At 35.7% G+C, this 22820-nt stretch overlaps 1 long non-coding RNA gene across 5 annotated transcripts in view; it reads left to right on the top strand.

The window, feature by feature from the left end:
- Window positions 1–22820, top strand: part of LOC110476583 (uncharacterized) — a 135245-nt gene that overhangs the window by 99072 nt on the left and 13353 nt on the right. For 3 of the 5 annotated variants that reach the window (XR_014949655.1, XR_014949644.1, XR_014949643.1), the window contains 2 exons: window positions 8016–14966; window positions 21688–21750. This is a non-coding gene — a long non-coding RNA (uncharacterized LOC110476583). The remainder of the gene's footprint in view (window positions 1–8015; window positions 14967–21687; window positions 21751–22820) is intronic. The other 2 variants (XR_014949653.1, XR_014949645.1) reach the window with 2 other exon arrangements.

Here is a 22820-nt window from a genome sequence, read left to right as displayed (position 1 = left end):
CTGCACTGGGAGATGAAGGAGAGAGCAAGAGACTGCTTCATTCATATTCATGTTGGAAATTCATAGAGGTTATGGTTTTATTCCTTTCCAAGTGGTTATGCTTTTATTAAAATGAAGAAGACACTCTAAGGGATCTGGAGATCAAAATAATCTAATTTAGCAACTGCAGGAGCCAACAGTAGGTTTTATGATATGTCCTTTCTTCAGCTAAATGGTTTGTGTCAGGTGGGTCATTTTCATTTTGCACATTTTGAAGACAGTGTATGAATACCTCATTGAAATTTGAGGACAAGAATTTCATTAAGCAATTAAAAAAACTGAATTATCATGCTGATTTGGGTAACATGCCAGTCTGTGGCCCTTTGAACTAACACAGCTTACTTTCAGGCTCTGACACTGTTTTGCTTTGAGCTAATTTGAATATTTAGTACATTTAATAGAAGTCAACAACAGAAACATGACAAGGCTTATAGGACTTATAAACCTTGCAAGATCCTTCCAGAAAAGGTTTCAAATTCATCTACATCCACACCTGGTAGATTTGGGTTTTAAAAATAACTTGGAACTCCCTTTTGCCCTTTCTAATTCTGGACATGTTTATTGTTTTTACTGATCAACTTAACCAGAGTTAGAGTAGCTGCTATTCTTTTATTTTGCCTCTGTTATTTCTTTTGACTCTGAGTCCCACAATTGTCTCCAACACCTGAACTTTTCTAACAGAAAGCTTTGTCTAGGCATATTAAATTCCTAAAATTCAATATAATTTGCTCAAGGGAGGAACTCTTAAGTTTTGTATAATTCCAAATTCAATTCAGTAAAATTCGCCAACACTCCTGTGATTAATTTGGAACATTCTCAGTAAAAATTAAAAAAAAAAAAAAATAGGTTCTAAATTACACAATATTTAATATTAAGAAAACTGAGAAAAGCCTAATGACAGCTCAGAATTTCCTCTCAAGGAGGAGTTTTACAATGGTTTATTTTAACTTACTCTTACAACAACTCTTACAACTCTTCTGCCTTAGAACTATCTTTCTGTTTAATGTACCCTGAGGATTATAAAAGTCCCAGACACCAACTCCTTGATTACAAGGAAGAAATTAGTAATAGAATCTAAATTTATATTTCTCAGGATGAAGAAATAAAACCCCTATGAGAATAATTTCTCTGGGCTGCATTTCAGAAGAAAATACACTTTGAACAACAAAAACCTCTACTGTGAAAAAGCAGCATAATATCATTAAAGTTATGGCATATAGTGTTGCTATACTTTAAAATAAATAAATTAGTGATGTTGTGTTTCCATTGTAAAAAGTACTTCTAAATAGGAGTATGCTTTGATAATTTCAATAATGAAATTTGAAATGAAAGTATTTAAAACTTATGGCTGTTTAGAAATGTAAAATGAAACATTTAAGATAACCTGGTCAATATGTCTTTAGAAATTTCAATTTAATTGCCAACTTACATAAATTCAAAGGTTAAAATGGATGACCGGTGCTCCCTGTGAAAAATCTGTATTGCCAAAATCAATTTGATTTATTATTTCAGAAAATGTCATTAATGGTTTTGGTTTGTAATTAAATATGCTATCATTAGCAGGAAAACTAAACAAAAACAATGCCTTTGGCTCTGCGGACATTAAATTTTTTATCAAGAATGTAGGAAAAGTGTGAATTAACAGTTGGTATAAGTGTGTTATGGAAATGAACTATTTTATGGAGAGCTTTATGTTCTTTTTTAATAAGATGCTGCTTGATATACTGAACTGCATAACTAGGACTTAAAGTTCAACCTGTTTATTAAAGGGTTACTGTTTTCTTAACCTCTTATAAATGCTAAATGAATTACTTTAAAGTCTTTTCTATTCAAATATACTCTCAGACAAAGTGCTGTGCAAGGTACTATAATTTGGATTTGGCAAGGTTGTGTTTCCATGAATTTTAGTTCAGGTTCTAACTGCAATATCTTCCACTGATTTTAAGAAGCTTTGTATTAGGTGTAATGTCTTCCTTGCAATTCACAGAAAATCTGTACGTGAGAAATAACATTTAGGAACCCATTTCTGAAACCAAAGATAACAAAACTAAAAAAGTATTATTTTAGAATCTCTAAAATAGAGAGGGAGAGGATAAGAAAGATTTTAATCATTCGTCTTTAGTCTTAAAGGTTTAATTAGAAAAAAAAAGATTTTTTTTTTTTTAAAATCATTACTATTAAAATGGAAAATAATAGTTCATACTGATAAGGAAGAAATCTGCAAGGTAAGACTTATATTCAGTTAATTTTCCTATTGTGGCTAAAACTTCAGCTTATTGAGATTTTGTCCAAGAGAATGCCTTGTTGGTGCACTCTTGCCCCTCTCCATCCCACTTGTATGAGATAGAGACAATCCCCAAGACCTCTACCTGTAAACTTTTTAATTAATTTATAATCTTATCACAAACATCACAGCACTTACAATTATTAGATATTTATATATGGTTTTGTGTTGCAGTGTTGCTTGTGTCAGCTTTCAACCTAACACAAATTGCAAATTTATTTCATGCTTACAGGGCATTTTAGCCTAAATTTTATGTTCACTGGATCTTTAGGATCCATCACCTAATTATTTCATTCCTTATTTTGTGTTTACTGTTATCCAGATCAGCATCCATGTGGTTTGTTGAGGTTTCCTTTCTGGTAGTTTAAGGGTAATAATTCAATAATCAACACATCGATGTGTAGAGAGATTATGCACTAGTGGTGGTGATGATAAATACTTAGTGAGTGACTTACTGGCTTTTTAATTTCCTTCAACTTTTTATCTACTGTGTGACATTTTACTAGCTCTTTCTTTAGATGATTACTCTATCTCAAAGCCTTTGAACTGAATAAAAAACAGTCGGAGTTGAGATAGGAGCAAGTGGAGACAAACCTGAGGTAACGCTGCTCTGAGTAGCTTAGGTCGGATTTCTTCCTACAAAAAAATGAAAGTGTCACTGCAGGCCTGTAATTTGCCTCTTCTGTTCTTTCTGGTGTTCAAGTTGAGCCACAGAGGATTTAAGGTGTAAACTGTTATCCTAAGAAGAGGCTCAAGCAGGACTCTCCTCATGAAGCCGAAGAGAAATTCACTCCAAGCTCAGTGGTGCTTTCAGCTCAGGTGTGCAGAACAATCTTTACTTCTATCAGCAGTGGTAGATAGACTGTGGCACTTTCTCAGAGCTGCAAAACAAAAATGCAAAGAGGAGGATTAAAGTATAGTTTTCAAAAGGAGAGGATGAAAAATAGAGCCTCGAGTGCATTGGCTACTGGAAAATCATTTAGACTTCTTTAAAGCTTAATCTAGGCTGTAATTAGTCACACTTACAGCTACATTATAACACATCCACTTTGTTGGGGTTTTTTTTCTGTATGATGGGTCGCTTAACAGTGGTTGCTCACCACCATAGCTCTTTAAGCTGGACTTGCACAGAGCACTCAACTCTTGCTTTATGCCTTTCTCTTTTTGTGTGAAGTGACAAATGGTTGAGCCAAGAGATCAAGCTTTAGATCAGGGAGGAAGGTGAAAAAGGCAAGTTTATAGCTTTGCACTCCAGGAGAGTAGAGTTTGTCCCCTTAAATGACATTCTTACGAGAGTCACCTGGGGATAAGGCCCTGGAGGGAGGAAGGAAACAAGAAATCTCATTAGTATTCAGGGATCACTCCCTCCCAGATCAGGGATTCTCTTGCAAAGAATCAGAAGCCATGCAAAAATGCCAGGAGGTCTCTGTGGATAAACAAGCTGCTTCTGGCCAAACTGAAAAACAAAAAAGGAAGAATAGAGAGGGTAGAAGTAAGGATAGATAATGTGGGAAGAACAGAAATTTTGTCCAAACATCCATGGAGGAAGTTAGGAAAACTGAAGCCCAAATGGAAATAAAGCTAGTTGGGAACATCAAGGATTGTAAGAAAGGCTTCTACAAGTACACAGGTGATGAAAAGAAGACCAGGGAAAGTGTGGGTACATAACAAGACCAGGGATCTGATTATACAGGATATGGAGTAGGGAGAAGTACTGAGTGCATTATTTTTCTTAGTTATTGCTGGCAACACTGCTCTTTGGGAATCCCAGGACCTGAGAGGAAATGTTCTCAACAGTAATTCTTAATTGACTTACTTGAGAAACTTCTAAATGAAGCGACAGACTAGGTAGGTGACCTCCAGTGTCAGCCCCTTCCAGTGTCAGCCATTCTGTGAAGCCATTGCAAAGCTTTGTCTTTAACCATAGATTAAATATTATTTTTAGTGTAGAACTCTGTCTGAAGAAACTTCTTCACAATGAAAGCAATGGTGCACAAGTAGAATCTAGGGAGACGAAAAGACAGATCCTTTTGGTAGGAGTTTCCCTAGAAAAGGGCTTGCCAGACTTGAAGTTGTTTTCTGTAAGAATGACTAGGTGTGATTATAGAAGTGTGTGATGAAAGCTGCAGAAGAAATTGCTTCCCTTTGAGTTAAGGTAAGGATTAAAGTTTTGAGGGGAACTGGAATGAAAATGCTCAGGTTCTAAGACTGAAGAACTTGGTCACATCACAGCAAAGAACTGGATGTAACAGGGAGAAAGTGATGTTACTGATTCCTTTAAATAAGAAATACTGAATCTGAGTTACATTTGCATGATGATGCAAGTTGTCTTGCATCATTAAGATTTGAATTGCCCAGACCAAATATAGTTAATATTTATGGAGGAATTCGAAATTTAGGATTATTTTTTGTTTGTTTGTTAGAGAGGCTTGAATTTTGATGATTCATTATCAGGTAGGACAGAAAATGCTAATGTTTACATCAGAAACTACCAATTTATCTATAAATACATGTTGAATGAAAAAGAGCATTTCCTTGCTACAACCTGTCCACTGCTACATTAATTAAACAAAATGGGCTGTACACAGCTAAAGTGAGACCTTGAAAACTTAATAAGATCAGCTTTCTATTAATCTTAAAGCATTGTCAAAAAAAGAACGAATTAGAGACAATATTTCATTTAATAACTTGAAGTACATGGATGTACACAAGTATACTTCTCTAGGATCACAAAATATCCCCAAAGTATAAAAAAGGTGCTTCATGTCTAAGGTAAAATTACACTTTTTGTGAGAGGTGGAGATGAAATGTTAAAAACAGACTGGCAACAACTGTATATTCTTTCATATTTCTTTCTTGCCTATTTATGGAAAATTAATGAATCTAAAATTAGAGGGAACAAATTCTATTTGTGACTGTCTCAATCTCTATAAAAGAAGTCATCATAGAACATTTTGTTTAGCTTTACCCTCAGGTACCATATTTCATTGCATGGTATCAAGTATGTGATTATTGCATAATGCTTCTAGTTCCAAAAGTGAAAAAAAATATTATGCACTCATAATCCACAAGAAATAGAAATTCATAAGATTCCTTATCCTCTTGGAAAACAGCATAAAAGGTCTGTCACAAGTCAGTTCTCTTTAACAAATATTTTTTCCTCCTCTTTTCAGACTGAATGTAGGTTAATCTCTTGTTATTTATCTGTACTGAAGGTATCACATAAAATTGCTGAAACTGCTGTCATAGTGAATATTGACAAGCTGAAATAGTGTAATGATAGAAAAGATAACTTCAAAAGGAGATATTTTTCCTCCTAAAAGCTACAGGCAGTTCATTGATGCTGGTAGTCTGTGCCTTGCCCAGAATATATTTAGCTGAACTCTTTTCTTGCAAGGAGAGCTGCCTTTTACATTTGTTCTTGAAACTTCCCTAATTTTGTCAAATATTTTCCTTAGGAAGTGTAGCATTAAATGAAAAAGTCAAAAATTATATATCATCAGCATCAAAACAGATTTCTGAACCAGAGAATTAGAAGTGATAGTGTCACATATAAGACCATCAAGGATTTCCTATATAAAATACTGTCTTTGCCAATCTTCAACCCTTTGGGGCTGATGTATGTCATATTTTTGCTTTATTTCAAGTTTTATGGAACTTTTTCATCACAAAAATCTCAGCTATGAGGGCAAACCAATACATTATTTTTGACATGGTAAAACTTTTTGAGGCTGACGAAAGATTTTGATACAAACTTAATTAAGTTCTCAAAAATTAATAAAAGCTAGAATTAAAGTTTCCATATGGCTTCAGTTGAGTACTCCTGAACAAACCACTTGGGCTGTAATTTTCAGTGACATGATTAGAGGTGATGGGGTTTTGCAGAAGGAGAACCCCATCTGCACTTTAAGCCCTGGAGATAAATTTGGTCAGTGTGACAGGGTGGGAGTTGTCTGTGTGTGTAATGCCTCATTTGATGAATTTGGAGGATCACACAGAGTAAAACAGGGCTTGCTAGAAGGGATTGAAAAGTTGAGACCAAAAAAATAAGACGTCCATTAAGGCAATGCTTACTATTACACAGTATTAGGGTATGCACAGGGAGCACAGGACCTCACAGGCAAAAAACTGAAGATTTTGTATATTTTTCAAGTTGCAATTCAAAGTGATCATGGGTCAATTTGATTTGTTGAAGTTAAGATTGCACTGACAACAAAAGAAAACCCTGAATGACAACTGGGTGAGTAACAAAACCAGCAATGTTTGCATAATAGAAGATAACAGCATTATTTGTATAATGTATACTGAAATTTTGTCTTTCCAAAAACCAAGTGCAGTGGTGACAGGGTTAGCAGAAGTAAGCAGGCTGGGTTAAAAATTCAAGATGTATAATTTTCTCTTGACATGTGGGATTCTGGTCATTTTAGGCAGATGAAACAGCAGGAAGAAATTGCTCAGAAATTCATGTGGGGCAGTGACAAAAGTACTGGGCAAAGTGGAACTGGCAGAGCATTCACTGTATGCCAACATTTGTTCCTTTTAAAATGTGATAACACAACACTTACCCACTAACTGTGAATATTCAACTCATGTTCTTTGTGGGACTGCAGTGGAACTCTACAATGCACGAGCACGTCCTCAAGCCTTCATTAAAATTTCATTTGGACAGCAGGGCCCCCTATGTCAAAAATGAGGTGGCAGAAAATGGCTAAATAATTGCAGCTGGGGGAGGGAATGTCATACAACTACTTCTTTAATGAAGAGAATGTGGATGCAGTCCTGTTCAAAAGGCATTTCCTAACACACAAAAAGCTAACAGGAGGACTGGCAGACACAAAATGCTTCAGAACACAAGATGCCAGGTATGTATCTCAGTAAATACTGTCAGAGAGATGAGAGACATCTGTGCATGTAAAATAAAGCCCTTTAGGCCACATTCCTTTATGTAGTGTTGTGTTTGCTAAGTTTGACCAGTGGACAAGCAAAGGATAGGAATATAGTTTGAAAACAGCTTCTTTTCCATCAAGACTAAATTACTACTAAACTTAAAGAGGTCCATGGATCTTTTATTTACTTTCTTTGTTTTTTTTTTTTTTTTTTTAGAAAGTACGTGGGCACTTGTTTCCCAGCTTTGCTTCACTGAGCACATTTAGAGAGGTCTTGAGCTTTTTCTATCACTGATGAAGGATGTGCTGATCTTTGGATAGTAGTTCTTTCTGCCAGACTATAACACAGTCCAGTTCACTCATAGGGTCTGTAGAGACATATCTAGTAAGCTCAGAGAAGAAAAATACTTTCAGTACCCAGTATTTCAGTGCTGGTGGATTAGTTTTTCATTCAGTGAAAAACTTCTTTTTATGTGTGCTGGGTTTGGCTGGGGTTAGATTTCTTCACCAACTGGTATGGGGCTGTGTTTTGGATTTGTGCTGAGCACAGAGTAGATAATATAGAGATGGTTTTGCTGTTGCTGAGCAGAGCTTGCACAGAGCCAAGGTCTTTTCTGCCTTTCATACTGGCACGCTGGTAGGGAGGCTGGGGGTGTGTGGGATTTTGGGAGGAGACACAGCCAGGACAGGTGACCTAAACTTCCCAAAGGGATATTCCAGACCACATGACATCTGCTCACTGTATAAAGTGAGGGGAAGAAGAGGAAATGGGGGACATTTGGAGTGATGCCATTTGTCTTCCCAAGCCACAGCTGTGTGTGATGGGGCCTTGATCTCCTGGAGATGGCTGAACACCTGCACAACCATGGGAAGTGGTGAGTGAATTCCTTTTTTTGCTTTGCTTGTGTGCATTGCTTTGCCTATTAAACTCTCTTTGTCTCAACTCTCAGGTTTTCAATCTTTTACCCTTCAGATTCTCTCTCTAATCCCACTGGTGGGGAGTGAGCAAGTGGCTGCCAGGTACTTTTTTGCAGGCTGGGGTTAAACCATGGCATTTTGATAGTATGGTATAAATGACATATCTAAATCAAAATTTCAGGACACCTAAACTGGAGCAGGCATGGAAAAGTCAGAAAGGACAGGATCAAACAGCAATTGAAGGCAGTAAACACTTGAAAACACAGATAGAAATTGATTTAACCAAGCACTGCAGGAAAACTCCATTCCATTCCCAGCTCTGCTCTTATAACAAGCTGCAATTATGAGCATGCAAGCTGCAGAGTGATCATTTAGAAAGTCAGATAGGTCCATGGGCAGATGTCATTCCTAACAAAGTGGGCAGGGCTATGAAGAACATTTGAGAACAGCAGTGCTTGCAGGTGAGCTTGTTCCTGCCAGCCCATGTTTTGGGCTCTGCTGAGAAGCTGCAAGTCGGTCTCCTTGGCACTGTGAACATTAACAGATCTGACACAGAAGTCTCTCATTCTCCCTCACAATCTTCGGAATAGGAAACGCATTACTTGGGCAGCTGAAATGATCTCCAGAGCAGCTCACCATTGCATTAGGTTGGTAGGGAGCCTAATTTACTTCTCCCTTCCCACCATCTCCTTGTTATAAAAGCAGGAGATACTTTTGAATCCATAATACTTCCATCTGCAGCATAAAGTCACTGATGCTGTTTTAAATGTGTCAAGGGGATAATGCTTTCCTATTTAGTAGAGATGCTGCATAGGTAGATCCAGTAAATTATTACAAGAGATTTCAGAATTATATCAATCAGTAATATAAATACATATAGAGTAGGAAGTGGCTGTTAAAAAATTAATTTGAAAATAGATTGCTCGTTAAATTAGGACCAGGTTCATTTTTACTGTTTTCAGCATGAGTTAGGAGTTTCCTCTAAGGAGAAAAATAGGCTCTGTAAGGAACATGATTATTTAATTTGGTAATTTGGTTTATACAGATTCCAAGAAAACAGTGTGATATCCTCAGTTCTGATCACAAAAGGAAAAGGAAGCAGTACTCAATCCCTACCTTTTTTTTTTTTTTTGTGTGAATTTCAGGTTGCAGAATATTCAGAATACAGAATAATTTGCAAATAGTGCATGTTTATTTTTTAATATTTACATGATTTCTTTATTTTCTATTTATTAATACATTTTTTAGATATTTTATAATTTTACACTAAGAAGTGAAAGCAAAAGAGGATGAAAAATAAGAAAGGAGAAGGAAAGAATAATACTCAGAGGAATTTTGTACTTTTATACAATGACACTTGAAAAATATTGATTGTCTATAACTTCTTCCTTACATAAGAAAAAATTTAAATGGAGATTTTGATTAAATGCCAAAAATATTTGCACTATAGTAACATCCATTTTTTCTTAATATTATAGATATCACCTGTTTCCTAAAGCTTAGATTAGATGATTTGAAAATGCAGTTAATCAATGCAAATTGGAGAATTATCTTTAAAAAAATTACCTAATACTACCTATGAAACTGTATTGGATTTAAGAAAAATAGTGTTCTTTAAAAGGAAAAAGTACTTGATAAGAAGAGAGATAAAGACTTTTCTAGTTGTAATAGCAATTTTCTTTCTTAATTTTATAAATTAGAGTTGCTGTTTGAAAAAATTTCCTTGCAACTTGGGCTGAACATATTTGGATCTGCTGATCTATATTCAATTTTGTGCACCAGATGTTGTTCTACAAAAAAGGTTGGAGTGTGGATTGGCATTTGTGAAGGAGAAAAACAATGGGCTTGATTTTCAGGAAAGAATAGCTTAGCTGAATCTAAGCTATGCAGGCTGAAGTGCAGTGTTCAATTTATGATCTATTTTTAGGAACAATCTATCACTTTCTGTAAGAGTGACAGATACACACACACACATATATATAATTTTACAGGAAGGAAACAAATACTCTAATTTTTCTTTGCATTGTAGCAGCTTAAGGAACAAAACACAATAATATCTTCCTTTCATCTCTGTTTGAAAGTTGCTGGGTTTTGGCAGGAGAAGGCATCTCCTAGGCTGTAGATAAGGGCTTAGCACAGCACATATCATCTCAGCAAAGGGACTAGTGTAATAGATGTTGTTAAAGTGTATTATTTTTGAAACTGTCTGATGTGTTCAGCAAACACCTGGATGATACTCAGTAGTAGATTGCAGCAGGCAGAATTCATTCCTCAGCCTGCTGCATGGGAATTTTAACTTTTCCTATGTCATAGAGGAGAAAGACTGGTTCCATTCGTTGATTAATCCATCATGACACTGTTTGAGTTGATGTGTCTTGTGTCTTCTTTACCTTCTGTCCAAGTCAATCTTTTCAGCAACTGAATTCTAAAATATTATACTGATTTTAAAGCATTAGAAGACAAGGTGACAAACTCAGTAATTAGTATTTGCAAGAGTATACCATTGCTTCATTCAAGAAGAAAAAGGGAAAAAAAAAAAGAAAAAAAAGATGGAAAGTTCGTTTAATGCAGTCACGAGTCATAGAGTTGGTTTCTACCCAAACTGCAATTTGGATACAACTCAGAATATCTGAGCAACTGAAAACATTATTTTGAAAATTAATTTGATTAGTAGATTACCAGCTAATTAAAACATAACCAATTTTCATCCAGCATAATGGGGATGTGGAGAGGCGGGGAAAAATTATGCAAAATCAATATGGATCTGTTTTTGTATACTCAGAAAAGAGGCCTAGTTGTTTCCTGAAAGGGAGAAAGTGGGCTTAAAGAGGAGTCCCAAAGCTATGGTAGCAATGGTGAAGTTTAGGTCTGGAGTTTTGCCTCTAAGACTTTGCAGACAGGTATATATTCCTAAGAAACACAATTTGTTATTAACACTTCCCCATTCAAAATAAGCAAAAAAAAAAAAAAAAAAAAAAAAAAAAGTCACAATAACAAGCATTTATTTCCACTCACCGTATTGCCCATGCTCTGATAGTATTGTTTTTTTAGCAATGTGTTGGAACAGGATACCTAGACTGAAATAATGTATATTTAGTTGTCTAAAAGCCCTTGGTACTGATTTTTTTGTATGAATATAAGTATATGAAGATAAATTAGGCAAAAATGCTTGCGGTCAACTGAATTATGGTACTGCAGCTGGTCCTGTGGCATGGTGAAGGTTAAGGAATGCTAAACATATGTTTCATTTATCTATTCCAATTCATTTAAACTTAAACACCTCAGGTCTGAAGGTTATGCAGATGACAAGGACAAGGTTATGCAGATATACACCTTTGTCTGCAAGAAACCTGGAGGCTGCCTAAAATAGCAATTCTCTTTGACCTTGCCTCTGTACAATGGCAATAAATGATTTTTAATTCAAACTTGCTGGGTTCATTGTGTTTTCTAGCTAATGGGTCCTTGCTGTCTGTGCAAGTTTGAATGCATATATAAAATTCACAAATAGATCAAGTCAAATGTTGATCATTTCTTAACCTAACAAGGGAAACTTTTCTATTTCTGAAATATTAACAATGGAAATAGATGTGGCTTTATATCTTTGGGGAAATGTCCTCTATTGCAGCTAAACACCATTTAATTCATGATGGTTAACATATCATTATGTTGGTATATAAAAATTAAGGTTCTAAGCCAGGATGACACAGGTAAGGAAGTTCTGGTCCTTACCTGGTCATGTCTAAGCCATAGTGACCAAATCAAAAGCTCTGAATTTTTTAGGGATTGGATTATTTTAATCTGTCAGTTTCTTTGCCTGTAAAATGTTATTCATAATGATGCTTCCTTGATTCAAAACAGAAACATTATGAAGCAAAGTTGATATTTGGAGAAGTGCCTTGAGATGCCAAGGTGGAATATTGTAAAATTGCAGAGTTCTATAATACCAGTCAAAATTCAGTTTATTACTACCATCCATCTATGTCATCAAAGTTCTACCGCACCTTACAATGCACCCACTCATGCCTTACTAGAAGAGGATTCTGTTTAGTAACTGAAAATATACAGATTTCACAACCTGTATAACAATCTGCACAACCTGTAGAAAATCAGGTGTAATCAAATTACTGTTCCTAAGATCCAGCTCAAAGCCATAGTTAGAATGTTTTTGGGAAACACAATAACAAAAACCTGCAGCTTTTAAGAGAGCATTGTTGGAAATACATATGTGGGGGTCTGAGGGTTATTTTACATAAGAAAAATATGGGTATATAGGAAAAGCAAATATGGATACTGTGGATATACTGCATTTTGTACAGAATTATGTTTCAAATATATGTCTTACTGTAAAATTATTGCCAATACTGGTGAAACAAAGTAGGATAAACAGAACAGTGGGAAATGATCCTTTTTTCTTCAGTAAGGAGGATTGTAAGTGCTGTCATAGATTTTGCCTTGTGACCATAAAAGACAGGTTTTTATAGTCTACTTTTTTCTACTTTTAAAGATCAACATGTTTGGATTGTATTAGTTGAAAGAGAATAACTATATCCGAAATCAAATAAAACTCCACAGAGAAAGTTCTGCTTGCTTTCTTTGCTCTTTTTTTTTTTATGTGTCAGCTGCAAAACCTGTCTTTCATTTGAAAAAAGTCAGTGTGAGTCTAATGTATTTCTATAGGTAATACATACAGCAGTGTTAGAATAGGAAAAAAAAGATAAAAAAGCAATCCATATGTTACCTTATTACCTTTTCTTTGCTCATTTTCTTAAATCACTATAGCTGACTCCCAGGGAACAATTTATGAAGGAACTGAGATTGAAGTTTCTCTGTGTTTGGCTCATTAATGCAAGTGACCCTCACATCATCCAAGCTCTCTTAATATAAAGAAAGTGTGATATAAAATGAACTCCATGCATTTTGGAGATCTGCTTTTTACATAAGAATTATAGGTAAAGTATCTTCTCCATTTTCTGTCTTGCTTGATTTATGTCTTATACAAGTCACATGTCAGTGTTCTTATATTCCTCAAAGACATTGAGGAAAAACTGTAGGACTCTGTAGTATTTCAGTTATTGATAAATACCAGATTGTATTTTCCATTTTTATTAAGTAGGTGTTCCTCTGTTAGCTTTTACTCTTATCACATATTTATCAAGACTGCTAAGTAAATATTTAAATACACCCTCCTCCAAATTATTCTTATTATACAATGTATGTCTTGCAATTTATATAGCTCTCAAAAAAAAAAAAAAAAAAAGGAATGTAAATGTAGCTAAACTATCTAACAGGAAGCAATATATGAAACTTCCAAGTACAAGAGCATTAAAACACAAATAATGGTGAGTATTTAAGTGAAACAAAGAACATAGTTTTAGGATTAATCCAGCTATGGCAGATATGCAAAATCTGATAGGGTTTTTCTCATTCCTGCAGTTTAATCTGTTGTTCTATAAATAGCACCATTCTGTAATCCTCAGACTTCTGTTGGACCGTGAATATTTTGAGATAAACTTTTCCAAATAAGCTTGATAAGCCTAAACCATATTTAATATAATGTCTCATAACTTTAGGTAGCCTATTCTAAGGGGATGTTTTGTATGCATGTATTTTTAACAAACACACATGGCTTCCATGAGAAGACACCAGAAAGTAAAAATGTCACTGATCTTTAAATATATGACAATTCTGGGAGAGTGGTGGCAAACCACAAAACTACAATGGAGCCAGCATGACTAGGCTCTGACAAACACTAACAGTGATCAAGAGAATTTCTAAGACAAAGAATTTAACAAGAATCAGGCTGGATCAAGAACAAACAGGCTGGAAAGGCTCAAATTTTATTTTCATTGCTTGAGGACGCAGACTGGGAACAGAAGTACCAGGGACTTGCTGCAAGTCTTGGAGTCTGATCCTGCTGGATCATCAGGAGAAAAGGTGGGGTATTTGTTATAAGTGGCTAATAGAGAATGTCTGTAGCTGTGGGCAGATGAATTTTGCAAAATATCTCCTAAAGTCTTCAGCAAACTCCGCAAGCACTCCCACTTCCTTTATTTCCGAGTCCCTGAAATAATCTGGTTCTGTTGTAGAAATTTTGTCTGAATTTCCAACCATGACTTTCACAGAGTCAGGAGAAGTTAATCTCATACACTTTGTAGAAGTGGCCAACTCCAAAGTAAGCGATGTCTTTGAAATAAATAATAAAGATTTCAGCACTGGATTTTGAATATGATTCAGTCTCTTTCAGATGAGCAAATTAGAGAATGGAACAAGTTCAAATCAGTGTATTCATCATAACTTTATTACTTTGGTTAGGAAAGGAATTAGCCATTAAACATCTATTTAAGTATTTTGTGTGCATGTGCATGATGGCCAAGTTATTAAGACTGTATAAAAACACAAAGAAAAAAATACAATTCTTTATATAGTGAGAAGGATTAATCCATACTCTACATCAGTTTGGGGCCTATTATATATAGAAATGGAAGTGCTCTATTCAGCTTGAGTTGAGTTGCTCATAATTCTTTTAAGACACTAATTAAATGTCTTATATCTAGTAAGTAATAGAGCCTGCTGCCTCTGACAAATGGAGTTTTGGCCAAAACCTATCTAGTTCTTTAAAAAATCTCTGAAGAATGGGAACACTACAATACATTGTATAGAAACCTTAAATCTAGTTTCAGGGAGGAAAAAAAAGAAAAAAGAAAATATTCTTTGATGAACTTATGAAAGGAAAGATCTATTGCAGGATGAAAGTCTGACCTTCTGAATTCTACTTTGCAGGACCTGTGATGTGGGTGTCGTGGTTTAACCCCCCAGCTGAAACCAGCTCAGTGGTGAAGGTAAATTTCCTTGCTTAGAACATTAATTCTGTTTTAAACAATATATTTAAGTAGAAGACCTACGACCCTTACGAAACTTCAGAAATATTCCCTTTCAAAAAAAAAAATAAATAAACTAGTTTCTAAGGAAGAGTTTGATTCCTCCTTTCCCTCAGAAACCTCAGAATCAAATTATGGTAGCCCATTGTGCAGAAGCCCCTTCATGTGCATGGCAGAATTGTGGCTAATTGCATTCCAGTGGTGCGATTAACAATTTGGAAGGAAAAGTGTCAGGCATTCAGTCTCAAAATGTGAGCTGGAGTTCACAATCTGGAAAAATTGTCTATCTATTTAGACATGCATTTTTTATTGTTTCAGCCTCCAGTTAATTAACACTGCTTGTAGAACCTTTCTTGCTACCTGTTACATGTGGTACTTTTAAGAAGACAAACCAGATGATTTCTGCCTCAAGCTCTGACAGATTTTGCAGGATAAAAAAGGGCCTGTTGTGTATTAGGGGATGCCTCAGCCTCCTAAATTTTGCACCATTTACTAGAGCTGCAGAGGTGAGAATTGTTCCCAAAACTGCTGAGAGGAGAGTGCTTAAATCTTGTGTTCATTACAGCCATTATTCTCTTATCCCTAGGTTTTTGCCTAGAAGGGGCAAAATATGACTTTTTAAGCTCATGCAGGGAAGTACAAAGTTTGTCTCTTAAACCTAAAACAATAATCTGCAATGCTGAAACCATTTATTTCTTAGGTTCCCATACCATTTATCAGATCTGATGAGAACCAAGGTAGAAGGAAAAAAAAGGCTTAATCTGACATACAGGCTAATCTGCCTCATGAATAACAGCTTCCCTTCCCTTCCCTTCCCTTCCCTTCCCTTCCCTTCCCTTCCCTTCCCTTCCCTTCCCTTCCCTTCCCTTCCCCTATTCATCATGACACATTTTTTGTGTGGTGTTCCAAAGCTCTTCCAGTTTACAGCTATGTTACATTTGTGCAGCACAAAGAATAAAAATATGTTTCCCAGAGGTACAGCATGATTCCTTCCATAATCTAAAGGAATGGGAATTTGAACAATCCAAAACCATGCTCTGAACCCTGGTCTGGTGTAATCATGACGTCTAGGAGTAAGTGTGTAGCTCAATCACATAGCAATGAATATGGCAACAACAGGCAGCACCAGTACAAAAAGGAAAATTAATTTTGTTTTATTTTTAAAGACTTTTCAATTTTAAATTTTTATAGATTAGAGATTTGATTAAGAATTCACAATTCCTACTTGCTTGTAGATTTAAAGGACAGCAAAATTTAAAACAGGAAACACAAAATGGAATTGTTTATAGGGGCATACATGGTATGCCATGCATAGGTCAATGATTGTGAACCTGTTTAGTCAGAATTACTTCAGACACTCTCAGGCAGTAGTAGTGAAATAAACCCCAAAAATGTATGGGACTACTCTTGACAGTAATCAGCAGGTATTGAATTAAATTCACCTTTCTAAAAGCAACTACTTTTCTGTGTAACATACCTGCTGCAGTTAAATCATGCTCTAAATATGTGATGTTCATTTAAGTTATTAATGTCTGTGCTTTGTTCTGTTCAAAGAGCTAAGTCAGGAAATGTTTGCATTTTACTGTGGCTGTGCCACAGCTCAGAAGGGGTCAGGTGTACCTTGGGTTGTCTTCCTGAGCAAATATGCAGGCAAACTTTTTCATCTCAAATTTCAATTACACTTCAGTCCTTCTCCTCCCCCTCCATCTCCTTTAATGAGAAAAGAGGAATCAATGCACATTAATGCTTTTCCAGACCACGTAATTTATTTCTCTATTTGGCTTGCTTACACTGGCTTGGTCGTTGGAGGAATGAAATCATTGTTCCTTCAGGACTGCTTCAGCGTCTGTGCAGGGACTTGCAGCCTGTTGAGTTCTAAAACAAGAACAGATCTCTCTTTCTCTCTCTCTCTCTCTCTCTCCCTCTCTCCCTCCCTAATTGCCTTAATAGAAGATAAAAGGAATTGCTGGGTAATTCATGGTGGATCCCATTATTATAATGTCTCTGGGATTTCTTGAGTAATATAATAATTTGCAATCTTCCAGATAGAAGTGCCACTTTTTTTGTTCTCACTTGTGCTAATTTTACATCAGTATGATTTCTTTGAAGCCAAATGCATCCTATCTAGAGGGAAAAGACTTGAGAAATCAAGTTATTACTCTTCCCTGCCCCATTCTGGAGATTCAACTATTTCTGTGCAGGAAGTGCTGTTACCCTACTGACCCTGGCGTCAAAAATAAGTCTCCAACCAGCATCTGTTGAATGAGGAAAAGGCCCTAATTACATCTTTTTATATGCAAAACTGCAAAGTTAATTTGCATTACTTAAATGTTAATATTGTTAATAATAAGCTTTTTTCTTTTTTTTTTCTTTCTTTTTCTTTTCCCCTCAGGTTAAAAGGGAAAAACTACAGTAACAGCACTTTGCTGATACTGAGGGAAAATCATGAACCCAGAGTAGTGTGGCAGAAGTTTCAGCAATCACTTTTCCAAAATCATAAATATTTTCTCTTCTTTTTTCTCTACAGAGTGTGTTCAGAATTGTAGAACATGGTAGAAAATATCTGATAAGCAGAGAAGTTGGGGTTGATGCTGGACACCTTGGACTTTTTGTGGGTTTTTTTTCCCACTTCCAGGCCTTTGTTGTGACATAAACATCCTGATACTGTTATTGCACAAATGTGTTTTCCTGCAGTAAATATTTAAGTGACTGTTGAGGTCCACATAGTCACAGTTTTTGGGTGTATTTTTGTACACTGAAGCAACTTCATCACCACTTAAGGACATTGTCACCTAGAGAAGTAGTGCCTAAGCATTCTACTCCAGCCTGACAGAAAAATCACTCAGTGTGATAACAGCATCTTCTGGGAGGTTTTCCTGGGAGTCCTGAGCTGATGTGATTTTGCACTTCAGCATCCACTATCATATTCCCCTACTTCAGAACCCTAGCACAGTGTGCACCAGTTGCAAGGGGCACATTTCAACTTCAGAAGTGGTTTTGTGTCCAAAGAGCAGAACCAGCCCCTGGCTCCCAATCCCTGAGCTGGCAGAGCAGCTCTCAGCTATCACTCAGGCTATTATTTGCTGCAAGAGAAGATTTTGTCTGCTGGTCATGTGTTACAGCTGCATTGTCAGCTTGGCCACACCTGAAAATCAGATCTGCTGACTTCCTGGGGCATGGTGAAATGCCAGAGGAAGATAAAGCTGTGCCTGGACCCTGGCTTTCCCCCTGCTCCAAGCACTCTGCCTTTGCAATTTCCAGCTGTGAAGTGGCTTTCTCTTATGTACCCCTTATGCCTCCTCTGGCTCCTGTCCAGACTCTTTTGTTTGCTTGCTTCTCAACTTCATTCCTTGCAGCCATCAGAACTGGCTGCTTGCGTGGCAGGCTGCCAAGGAATTTGTAGTAGGATTCTGGTATATTTGCTCTCACTTATTGATGCTCTCAACAAGGTGTTTGTAGCACAATCCCCTTCTTACCGTGGCTCTCTTCAAGAGAAATACTCATATTTTTGCATTTCCTTAGCTGTAACTCACAAACAAGTCAATAATAGCCCCTTTATTGCTTGAATTCAATCTATTAGCAAGCAAATACCTGAGAAAATGGATATGTGACCTTTGCCTTCCTCTCTAAATTCTGTGGACGTGAGGCTTGTTTGTCATGGAGTGTATGAGGGGCTATATATTAAAAACCGATATAATGACCCAAAAAAACATTTTTAAAACATTGTACTTAAGAAGTTATAAATTGTATGAGTAGTTTTATTTTTTTTAGTAGTAGTTTTATAATTGGTGAGTAGTTTTATTGTGAATCTCTGCCTTTCATCCACTTTTACCTGCCACTAGGAAATTCTTATTCTTCAGGACATCAGAAAAAGACTCTGAACAATTTTATATGCAGGTAATGTTCTAAAATCTGCCTGAAAGAGAAATATCATGTCCAATTCTGCCCAGTTGCTTTTCCATAAAGCACCAATGCCTCAGGCCTGGAATGGACCTCACTGTGTAAAGTAAATCAATTTGCTGATGACTTATGGTAGGAAAACAACAGTTTCAATTAATCCAAACAATGTGTCTGTGGAAAATGGTTCCAACAAATTTTACCATTTGTGGGTATTTTCAATAAATATAAGAAACAATTATATTATTAATTGCCTTTGTAAGGGTATAATACTTGGTTACAAACACTTTTTTTTTTTTAACCTTAGTCCAAAATTTAAAAGTAAAAGAAATAAAAATCTGTGCTGATATGAGTATTAAACAAACAGCTGTTTGAAACTTAGATGTTATTTGGGTACTTGTGGGATGAGGAAGATCTGTTCTACACTACAATCCTGGATCCAAACCAAACTTTTCTCTTCATGGTAAAATTTTCAAAGTTAATGTTAATTTTCCTGTTATTTCAAAGGCTAGATATAAGAAAGTTTGTCCACACAGCATGAGTGAGATAATTTTCTAATAAGAGTTATTGTCTTTTTAGAAATTTCTGAAATATTGGAAAGCAAATCATAATTTTTAGAGTTGAAGGATTAGTGCAGTTACTAGGAGAGAGGTTTTTAGTGAGGATGAGGGGGAAACTCAGATGTTAGCACAGCTGTTGGCTTTGCACATCTCATAGCATGTATGTTTGTAGTGCACACGTAACCATACAGCTTTAAAAGTCCTGTGAAGATCAGTGAAATTACTTACTCCTAAACCAAATGTGTCCAGTTAAAGAAACAATAAGTTTGGAAGCTAAATTTGGACATTGTTTTTAAATTTGGACATTGTTGGACATTTAAATCATGGTAATTTGTTATTATCATGTTCTGCAAATGCTATGTCTGTGCATGCATTTCAATGGCCATAGACATTTTGTTAATCAGAAATTGAATAGTTTAAAATTTACTGGTTTCTGAGAGGACAGATTGTTCTTTGAACTGCTTGTGAATGAAAAAAATACTAGAGCAGAATCACTGTTTGACTAGAACTGTGTAAACAGTTGGGATGAATAATTCATGCAACCAATTTATTTTATTTTACCCTTAATGGGTTATCTATGAAGAGTAGAAAACTGTCTTGATTTTGAACATTTTGTAAAATCATTTAATAAGAAATTTTGCTGATAAATTCTTGGCTTCCAGTTGATTTATTAAGAACACAGGTAGTTTACTAAGTATTGATTATGTCTACTATTTTTTTTTAATATCAGATTTCATTGCAAACAAAATTTCCACTTTTGGCTATATTTTTGTATTAAAAACAGATTATTGGGCCTTAAATGAAACCCTTGAGTGTTGTAAGCTCAAAATTAGCTTCCAGCACACATTCTCCAGTATTTACTTACCTTGAAATATTTTTACTGGCTAACTTGTTGGGGGGCAGGATTGGGGGGACACCTACAGGAAGTAAATTCATATTTCACTGAGTCAGGCTAACCCATCTGTTGGTTTCTTTTAGCTTTAGAAATCTTGAATTCAAGTATTCTTAGGGAACTAGCCCAGTAATTCCAGGTGTTCCCAACTGATTTGCTGTTGTTGCACTACTTACAAGTGTAGCAACCTGGATCTATTGGAACTGGTGGGTATCTTGTTTTATGAAATGTGATATTCTCACCTGACAGTGTTCTTCAGTAAAGAGCATTAAAAACCTGGATCTTGAAGGGGCCTTGTTCTTCAGGGCTTTTTAATGCTGTTTTGGAACCCTGCTTCAAAGAAGAAATTTACTTGAAATATTTTTCTTCTATCAGCCCTTTCTTTAAATATGTGAAGTACTTGACAGAGATTAGTGTTGAGGAAGACAATTTGGTTAAGGAAAATGGCATAAATGAGGTATTCCTGCTGTTGCCACTTTGTCAGTACTCTGAATTGCCAAGTACAGATGCAGTGCTTTCTATGTAATACCTCCTGTAGTGCTCCACAGCCCTGTTGTGAGGAATTTAAATAAACTGTTTCTAAAGAGAGCTTTTTATAGAAATTTAAATAAAAGCTTATCATCACCCCTTCTTCCATTTGCTAGTAAATCTTGATGAACCATTTGCTAGAAGCAATATCACTAACTCGCCTGTCCACATAACGACAGTACAAAGTCAATGACTAATTCTTTGCTGGTATTCTCCACATCATTGGCCCTATACTTCATAGGGAGAAAGATATTTTTAATTCTGGAAGTGATGTCTAACTTGGCACTTTGGAGGATGATGCCAGTTTCCTATATAGTGAAACATAAAATGTGTGTGTTTGTATGTGTGTAGACAACATAGAGTCAATATCTTCTTCAGATTTTTGCCTGGGGAGGTTGTATTTTCTGCTGACTGAAGAGCTTCCAGACTGAGCTTAATACTTTTTCTTCATTATAGCCTTAAATTTCTTAAGTCAGAGATGAAGATATGGTCATACCTCTGCCTGTCCTAACTGGTATTGCTACCCTTCTTTAACTCTTTCTTTTCCCTACCTCTCTGTCACCTTCCTAACAATGTGCACTGTATCCTGGGTGGCTATATGTGTTCAATAATGTATTCAGTCTATTCACTGTGTCTTATTAAATTTTAAAGCCACTCTATTGTAAAGTATTTTATGTATGTGTAGCTTTGGTCTACTGTCAGTCCACGAGCAGAAGAAAACAACCAAATCTTATCCTGCAGTTCTTGTTCATGCTGTATTAATAGCACTGGTGAGCAGCAAGCCAAATGGATGCATTTGTTTCAGGTAGAAGATAAATGAAAGACCTACTTAGATGGAGCAAACCAAGTTTATTTCAGTACAATTCAGGTAACTATTTCCCCTCTTTGTTCCTCTCTTTAAGATTTCTAAGAATGAAATCAAACAAGCCTCCCTCCAAAAAACAGAAGTTGACTAATAAAGATTTGAAATCAGCAATAAATATATCCATTTTCTTTGTCATGCTGACAATTGTCAAACAATTGTAATAGTAGCAGAAATTAAGGCAAATTTATTCTGATTACCTAGACTATTGGTGAATGTTAAATTACAGCACAAAAGAGTTTGGTGACAAAACTCGCCTCACCCAATAAATCAAAAATTGTATGAGGAAATTAATATTTTAACAGTTTAATAGTCTAAACAATTAGTCCAATAATAATTATGCATTATTTGATCTAATAGGCCAAATTAATAAAAGCATTATGATATTAATAATAATTCATAATTGCTATACAAAAAAACCCAATAGTCACCCTTTTATTTTGTGTGATATTCACCTTCCCAGTGTCCCACAGGATCCTAAGGTTGAATAGGATCTGTATTTTCCTTGTTTAACCTTTATTCATAATTTTCGAGGAGAAATGGCTTCTTTGGTATCTCTGCTGAAGATTGTAAGCATTGCATGGCTGAATAGCATGTCAGATCTTCTAGAACATTTTATTTATTGGATATTTCTGTGTATTTGCATCCTTCCTCTAGGTCCAGATCCCCTTCTATGTTAAGATCTCTCTGTACTAACTTTAGGGGTTTTAGAAGCTCAGTACATTGATGCAGGAGATTCCTTCTCAGGGTGTTGATATCAGGGCTTAGATACAAGCTTTTACTCTCTTTCTTTGTTCCAGAAATTGAGATGTTTATCTTCAAAACCATGAGTACAGGGAACACTTGTCTGCCTTCCATGAGGTCTCAACTGCTTTATGGAAGGGCATAATTTAAACTACCAATGTATTAATTAGCTAATTTAATTTTTTATAATTGCAGTCCTGTGCCCAAAAGATCAAGGAACTTGGCTGCAATCAATTTAATGCATTCTTAAATAGAGAGCTATTTTCAATTCCTATTCTTCCACTATATGGATCACAGCCAGTGTGCTACACAAAATCCATTCTTTTAAGGAT

The sequence above is a fragment of the Lonchura striata genome, chromosome 1, assembly GCF_050655825.1.
Source record: "Lonchura striata isolate lonStrDom1 chromosome 1, ASM5065582v1, whole genome shotgun sequence".
NCBI lineage: Eukaryota > Metazoa > Chordata > Aves > Passeriformes > Estrildidae > Lonchura > Lonchura striata.
Note: the sequence above shows the minus strand (reverse complement) of the source record. Positions and strands in the feature narration are given on the sequence as shown.